The 9,001-nt window shown below is 42.4% G+C and overlaps 1 non-coding gene across 1 annotated transcript; it reads right to left on the bottom strand.

Moving 5' to 3' along the window:
* Positions 1–7,047: 7,047 nt before the first annotated feature.
* On the bottom strand, positions 7,048–7,120 carry TRNAA-AGC. Its single transcript has one exon. It is a non-coding gene; the product is annotated as a tRNA-Ala (tRNA).
* Between the last annotated feature and the right edge of the window lie 1,881 nt (positions 7,121–9,001).

Raw genomic sequence — 9,001 nt, 5'->3', positions numbered from 1 at the left:
ATGCATGCAACAGCCTTGTTTGCTCTTAGGAGAAACGAATCTAGCTACTTGGTCCAAGCCACTCGTCTTCTTCCTTCTAATGCTGAACGTTTCAAACAAGCGTACGTAGTGGCTGCTTGCACGATGCATAAACTACTATAGGAAATCTAGAAAAACAGCTACACGGAGGTATGGTCTTTGCTTTGACAAAGTACCCCTCCGTCCGGAAAAGCTTGTCCCTCAAATGGATGTATCTAGTACATCAAGTGCTAGATAGATGTGCTAGATACATTCATTTAAGGAACAAGGTTGGGACAAGCTTTTTCGGACGGAGGGAGTATATGTTAGTCCAAAGCTGGACAAACCGGAGTTGTTATCTGCTAATGATCCATAAGAGCTTTCACTTCCACTAGTATTTTGTTGGGTGCAACGAACCCCACGTATTCTATTTAATCTTAAGCTTGCACGTGCTCGGTCACCGGCGGGCTGCATGTATGCCACCGTGTGAAAGATACAGTGCCACTTGACTTGCCAGACTTGTGGAAACGATTTCTTAGAAAAAACAACGGCCATCCTCTCGTCAGTCATTGGCGCGCACATGTGAACGCCACCACAAGCATGCCACACAAAATTTGGACCAGATAAGCGTGAGTGGTCAAGTCGTTGGTCACACCAAGTCATGCGTGTCTATATTTCATCGCCGATTTAGCTAATATATCGAACACATCTTCATCTGGCTACCCGTTTCTTTTGTTCCTCCTCATCGCAAATAGTTAATTGAACTGAACTGTATACCCTACATCGCACACGCAACTAAAATCTGAACTGTGTTTGATGCATTCATCATCGCAAACGTTTTGCATCTTTTTTGACGAATTTTTTACACCATTGTTTGCGATTATTGCATCGCACACAGTCTCGTCGAAGGGTCTTTGATCGTAGTGTCGCGTTAGCAGCATCCTGCAGTAGTGTATGCTCGTTTCCTGACGGTATTTCCACTTATCATGCCTAAAATCCCTTTAGTTCCTTGTTAAGCAATATGATTTTGTATGTAATCAGTTATATCTCCCTTTAATTTGTAGAGTGAGGCCGATGATCTTTGAAACTTATAAAACTATCATAGGATATGACGATAGGTTGATGCATGTGTATTACACCGTCTTGCTAGATCGACATGTTATGCAGAAGGAATAATTGAATCAGCACACATGAGACGCAATCTGTTGAGTGCTCATTACTTCACTGCAATCAGTTTCATTTCAGTTGACTCCTAGTTTCCAAAGATAGAAGAATCAGTTTAGTTTTAGTGAACTGCAACAATGCTCTGTTGAGTACTTATCACTTTTAAATATTCTAATGACATGGCTACAACTATGTACCACACTATTTTTTTATCTCCATCTAGGGTGTACAATCGGATGGAACATCGACTTCTAGGGTCACTATTTAATCATCATCACTAGCACTAATCCTTCAGCTCATGATCTAAATAATTGGACAGAGATGACCACAGTGTCAGATCATAATTGAAACTAAACTCTGCACACATGCATGTATACCACTATTGGCTAATGACTAACCATATTTCCATGAAAAATTAATGGATGATCAAACAAACACACGCTTTCTCTTGCTATGGTTTCACCCATGTGACATCAAGAAATAGCAGCAGTAGGACACAAACTAATGATGAAGAAAAGAATAAATTAGTTCTAAGTAACAACAAGTAATTCACCTTGGGTTTTGCTAGTGGGCATTGTCCGGGCAGGAGGGCACGAGGTCCAGCTAGCGCGACCCTGCCTTCAGAGGCCTCTTGCGACCGTAAGATAGCACGTCAGCCTAGGCACGCCCGTCGTCTCGCTGCTACCCTCCTCCCCGTCTAGGTCGGCCGTGCTGCTCTGAGACATCGCCGTCGTCGTATTCCTCGTCGAGCTCGCCGGGGGAGACTCCAGCTTGCCGTTTTCGTATGGCTTGTGGGTCTCGCCGTTGCTCTATTGCTTGGGTAGTTCCCCGTCTCCCTGCTGCTAGCAGCGAGATACATGTGGCGGTGTAGCAGCACCGTCTACGACTGTCTATCGCAGCAGCTGTGCCCTCCGGCCATCCCTTTCAGCTCGCTCGGCCAGAGCAGTGTTGCGAATTTGGGGAAAACAGTGGCCGAGCTTCAATAGAGGAAAGAGATAAGGTAGAGAGAGAGAATGGTGTGGGTCTTTTTAGTTCTTTATATATGAGCCCAACCATTCCTCTTTTCAAAGCCATATGATTAAATTAGACGGTACATACTACTAGCTACAGCACGCGTATAGTAGTAATTGTACTGCAGAGGAGCCGAACCCGGCTATAAACCCAACTAGTATCACAAAATAGTTGATGCATTGATGAAGATTATGGGCAGTCTAAGATATTATATACCCAGGTATGATTAAAATAAATGTAATTTGTACAAAACTTTTGTACTTATATTTTTTGTAATGCTACACTCTTAGCGAGTATAGCTTAGTTTCACACATAACATTGTTGCTAAACATTAGTTATATTGTGCTTTGTTATGCATTTGTAATGTAATACATGTTCTGTGCGAAATAGAAGGTGTATTTCATAGTAAAAATGGTCCTTGAACTATTTTCGACAATCACATCAATTACATAGAGCATATGTTGTTGTGTATGATAGTGTATACATTGATATTATTAAATATCATATGAGAGATCGCTTGATCGTATGCTTAAACAAATATCTTAATAACAATCTCTAGTGTATGATCAGGTAACCAAATTTACAGAAACTTCGACATTGATTCTTGGTATTTTCGTGGTCAAATGTTGTCTTACAAATTATGATGTGTTCAATATTATTTTACCATCGTATGCATGCTATGTATTTTGTGTTGAAATATTATCGTTTATAGTAATCATCGACGAACATATGGATACTGTTGATTCTACTACTTCTACATACAAATGATTTGATTATTTGATACGCTCACGGGCAATGCACTTGGTATCATATGGTGTATAAAGGTGCTTGTTGATGATTAATGCACTACCGATATTATGATCGATATGTAGTAGCGTATGAAAATAGAGAGAGTGTTGGTGCAGAAGGGAACTTAGTCGGCGACGAAGTTGACACAATTATTTTACCTAGGTTCATGACCCCGGTTGGGAATAATCCATACATTTTGCTTATCAAACTTTATTACTTGATGGTAGGATTACAATGGTCCAGAATTGGTATTTTGAGCTAGGTTACGAGGTTGTTCTCACTTAATGAGATGTCCCTCTGGCGAGGCCTTGTCCTTCCTTTATGTAGGTAGGCTAGGGTCGATAATTAGGCAGCTGCCTTTAGCGGGTACGATGCGTATCATGTGATCTCGTGATTGAGGGCAAGTATCTTCGGTAACCATAAGATCTCTAACATAGTGCACCCGTCCTTATTCCCTTGAAGTGCATACTATGGCGTAGTGGGACACAAGACGAAGGGGTCTTGTCAGGTGAATGAGGTCTCGACACACCCACAAGGTATCCTATTTCGACTAGGTACTTGGACTCATCAAGAGTGGTCATGATAGATTCTAAAAAATCATACATAAATATATAATGGAGTTTAGTTAACCTATATTTAGTATCATCTCTAGAACACTTACCAGAGAAAGATTAGCATCCCAAATTTAACTTGCTACCACCCATCTTGTTTCTACACGATACACACTATTGGTTTGTGATGTGGACTTTCTACTAGAAATTGAGCCTTTTCCTTAATATTCGCTATTGGTTTATGATGTGGACTTTCTACTACAAATGGAGCCTTTTTTTAAAATATTTAGTAGTATCTCGATCTCAATGGATAATAGTTTTTTTAATATTCAATAGTATCTCGAGCTCAACGGATAATAGTTAACAACTAGTATTAGAACTGCATTACAACCAAATTAATTTCCCCATAATTTATTGTATCCATCTCAATGCAGGGATGATCGGTACCGAATCTGGCTTCTAGAGGACCCGACGACCAAAAATCTTCGTCATATGAGCAAACACCCCACGCCCACGTTAGGCCACGGAAAACTAATCCTATAATACATAATAAGGAGATGATTCTCACTAACCTATTTACTCTCAATATACAAATATGTCACCTCAATATGAAACCATGCATAAGAAAAGATCCACGTCAACATGCAAATGGGGAAAAGCTTTCTATTATATTATGCTATTTATATTCAATATTTGTTGTACAACTATATATACAATATTCAAATACAACAAATCCTATATAAACAACTAGGTAATCTCCACTAATCTTTTGTTTCTTACCATGCGAAGTTGCCACCTTAAGCATGCAACCATGCATGAAAAAATGCACTATCAAATGAAATACAATACATCATTTACATTTTCATCTCCAGTTATCATATTATTAAGCCGACCATATATGTTTCATAATACCAAGCCTCGCTAAAATTAATCGCAACAAATTATTAAAGCAACGCCCAACGTATCATCTAGTTACGATTGTGCTTAAGATCAAGTAGGAAATCTTGTGGATAGTACTCGTGGGCTGCCTAACTGTAATGGTATAGTAAATGTCACGTTGCAGTACCCTGTGGTGTTACCATAGTTTGCTCCCCTTGCTTGCTTGTGAGAGGAGCCCTTCTCTGGTCTGATTTTACCGTAGTTCACTTGGTTGAGAGCTAGACGTTGCTTTACCAGATATGGTGACATTTGCTGAAGCACATGATCGCTCTGGTCTGAACTTTTCCGTACTGTGGCAGCAGCCCAAAATTGATCGTTCGTTTGGGGATGTCCAACATTCCAGGAACTGCATTCACTGATGGAGAATTTGGGTCTGACAGTATTTTTCAGATCTGCAAAAAGCAATAATTGGAGAAGTGGGGTATCTATCCCCATACCTCTCGCATGCTAAGCGAGCGCTCTACCATCTGAGCTACATCCCCTTGATGGCAGGTCCTGTTAATCTATGTTAATAACCCTTTCACTAAGGAGAAACTCGAGTGCTTGTTTATGACGAGCTTGACGGGCGACGGCTTCTTCCGCGTCCATAACCTTACATGCCAACTTGAGGAGGCCTTCACCAGTGCGGCTAGGCCTTTGCCTAGGTCAGTGGTGTTGACGCTCGAAAATGGCGTTGGTATCAAAGAGTGGCTTGAAGCTGTAGCAAGATAAAGTCAATTTTCTGATTGAAAGTCATCATTGGATGGCTCTCTTTAAGAAGATCAAGATGGATACAAAGATAGTTCAAAACGGAGCTCGGATGCAAGAAGTATGACAATTTCAGAGATGCTCATGTTGACATTAGATTATAAAATGGCATGATACTCAATTAAGATGGCAGGATGCAAAAAGTTTCAACATGAAAGTTGTGCATCTCGTAGAAATGGCCGATTTTGATATAAAAATCGTCCTGCAAAAGTATGCAAAAGTTAGAGCCCGCACAACGCGATCCTGCAGTGAGCAAAATATGACGCCCGGGACCAGACACGCATGCGACTATGTTTGATGAGTTGCGTGAATAATTACCTATTCTGCGCGAGCGATTTGGCCCTGAAGATGGTCTCGAATCGAAAACATTCAACATGAAAGTTGTTCGTCTCGTCGATACGGTCAAAATTGCGTTTGGTCTCGTTTTCATCCGAGGTCGTCTCAAAAATGACCCACAAGGTGCACCCAGTTTTAGACCGAACAGTTTGGAAAGTTCGGACAAAAACCATTCGAATTTGATTAGGGTTTTGGACGTGAATCCAAGCCTTTTCCTTGCACGGGAAGTCCAGCCGCCTCTTATATACCTAAGGGGTGACAACCGATTGAACAACAACACACAATCGAACAAATCAATCTACCACTTTTACCTTTACTTTTATCCTCTCCCTGGTTCGTCTTCTTTCTCGTTCTTCGTTCGTTTGCAGGGCGGCGAATCTCGGGGCCCTAGGGGCGGTCAGGCCGACCTAGGGGTTTCGGATCCTGAAAAGCGCCATCCGGATTGCTTGCATATCGCGCTTCCGAACGGATTACCTTCGACGTGAGCTACGGGGCATTACCCTCGGCATTGAAGGTACACGGTGACGTGTTCGTGTGCGAACACACTTTTTGACGACTCCGCTGGGGATGAAGCTTTGAACGGTCTCTAGCCTGTTCTTGCTACGAAGAGATCATCATCTAGGATTTGCAATCTACAAAGGTAATATGAATACTCAATTCCCTACTCTACCCCAATGCTTCTTGTCAAATTGCAGAACTGGTCCGGAATAGTTTTGCACCGAGTTGCAACACACGGTTTCTGTCGACCTAACATAAAGAACCATGTCTCCTTGTGGCGCTGTTTTATGCAGCTAATGAACAGTGCTGAGGTAGTCTTGTGTAGAAGCTCAGATGTTGTTGTCCTTGCACTTATATTTCCTACCTCAATGTCTTCCCACACAAACAATTATGAGATGTATAGCTCTCGTTTGAGCTCGGATAGGGCTTTTGGTTGTGTTGATTGCTCTCGTCTTTTTTTTGCTCTGTTTGGTTTCTTCCGGGCTGCAGCATTGGACACGAAAAACGAGCCAGAGCTCCTGAAGAAACAGAAAGCATTTGGTTGGCTAACTCAGCTGGAGGCTAATAATGTTCAGCTTTTTCTCACGCCAGTTTGATCTCTGGGATATTAATGGCACGTTGCAGTATTCTGTGGTGTTGCCATAGTTTGGTCCACCTGCTTGCTTGGCAGGGGAGCCCTTCTCTTTTTCTCCAAAGTAAGGAACGAACCATCAAAAACGCCAGCCTGGACAGTTGCCATATTTTGACCATTGACCCCGCCTTATCTTTTTCAGCATGTGGATCTTTAATTTCAGCGTTTGTTTCGTGTGGTTGAGAACTACATGTTGCTTTGCTAGAGATGATCATACACTCGTATTTGCTGCCAGGGAGTATAAGATGATATCGCTCTGGTCTGTTAGAGGTGCGGCTAGGTGTCTGAGATTAAGTGACGTAATATGCAAGAGAGAAAAGAAAAGTTAAAAGAAATTTTTGTACGGATCAGATATAGCATTGAGCAAGACTGATAAAAAATTATTGGAGAAGTGGGGTATCGATCCCCATACCTCTCGCATGCTAAGCGAGCGCTCTACCATCTGAGCTACATCCCCTGGATGAGAGTTTTGGTTAATCGATGCTAATAAACGCTTAGAAAGGAGGAACTGGAGTGCTAGTTTAGGACGAGCTTGACGGACGGGCGACGGCTTCTTCCGCGTCCATAACTTTCCATGCCCACTTGAGGAAGACCTTTACCGAGTGCGCCCAGGCCTTGGCTAGCTCAGTGGTGGTTAAGGGGCTGTTTGGATTGCAGCCGCGGCTCGCCCAACCAATTTTCTGGTTGTTGACTGCTACAATGGGGCTATGTTTGGATCGTGCTAGAGAATCGGAATTACGCTAATTTTTTGGTGGCCCCGTTCAGGCTGCGTTTGGCAGCAAAGTTTTTCTAAAGTTTTCTCAAAATACCGTGGTTTTCGAAAAGAACCGTGGTTTTGAATATTTCATGCGTTTGGTTTCAGAAAAAACCGAAGTTTTGTAAACCACAGTATGCCATAAACCACGGTCTTTTTGCAGTATCTGGAAAAGAGGTCACGACCTCTTTATTTTAAACAGAACGGAGAGAACTCGTTGGGGAGATCGTATTTGATGTTGCTGTCTAGGTCAAGATAAGAAAACCTAGCTGTGATCCCATATTATTTTCCCTCTTTCTGGTTATATGGTAAACGGCAGGATTACCTCCTTATAGCCGATTCAATTTAATTAGTATCTCTACTTTTAATGGACCAGTTGGTAGTCTCGCTTCCAGATTTTTTTTTGTCCCATCTTCCATGGTTTTTTTTGGTACCTGCTCCCACCTCACACTGAGCCGCCACGAACCGAAAAAACCTCGTACCGAGGCCCCCACCCGCCCCCAAGCACTCCAGGGCCTAACCTCGTACCGAGGCTCCCAGTTTCGTCGGTTTTTTTCGTTTGGTTTATTTTCGTCTCATCTCTCACCACCCCTCCCACCTTAATTTTTCTTCTTCCCACTTAAAACCGAATCACGTCTGATTCTCCTTCCATTTATTCGTGCTTGCTTTGGCAGGTGTCGATTCAATTCAATCATGTAAATATTTTGGCAAGTTCTGATTCCGTAAATCGAGAGCAATCAGCGTAGCCGGATTCGGTAATTGGTAATTGAAATCGTAGGCAAGAGATCTCCTCGTCCATCACTGCGAACTTCCTTTTTTTTTACAATATGAGTCCCACCTTCCTAGCGCCAAAGTGTAATATATGGAAACAAACTCAATGAATTATAACAGTAATTAACCCGATTATTACATACCAAACATCAGGTACGTCATTAATTCGCTTCCTTTCCTTCCCTTCGTCCCTCAATCCCACGCTCATGGCGCTATAGTGGTGGAGTCGCCGATGGCGACGAGGACAGCCCGTGGTAGCCCCCGAAGAACCAACACGACCCAAGATATGGGTGAGTTCTCGTGATCTCCATCCTACTCCCTCACTTCCTCCAAATTCCTCGATCCCGTTCACGCTCTGATCCGAAGGCCGATGCCGCTCTGTCCGATTGACAATGCAGGTTCGGGATCGTTCCTTTCAGCGCCCACTCTTGAAAGAATCGGCAGCATGCCATGCAGATCGATCCCGGCCGAGATCACGGGATGCTTGCACAGGGCTCGCCAAGATTGCTATTCTGAACTTTTTTGTGAACAAATGAAGAGTGGGACAGGATCCACACTTGTGCTAATATACTTGTGTAGTTGCGGGTTTTGTTTTAAAAATCCAGTTGTGGTTTATCTTTTATCGCTGAAAAATGATTACTAATTATGATATTGATTTTATTTCTTCTGGATGTTGTATATTCTTGGATTGAAGGGACTCCCTAACAAGGTGAAAGGTCAGGTTACATCTGCATGTCATTCTATACTTGTTTACCTGATTACTTGACGCATAATTTCACATGGGTAAAGTAAAAATATTTAGCCTGGTTTAGA

Source organism: Triticum dicoccoides, chromosome 4A (assembly GCF_002162155.2).
Source record: "Triticum dicoccoides isolate Atlit2015 ecotype Zavitan chromosome 4A, WEW_v2.0, whole genome shotgun sequence".
Lineage (NCBI taxonomy): Eukaryota > Viridiplantae > Streptophyta > Magnoliopsida > Poales > Poaceae > Triticum > Triticum dicoccoides.
This window is presented reverse-complemented; position numbering and strand designations above follow the sequence as displayed.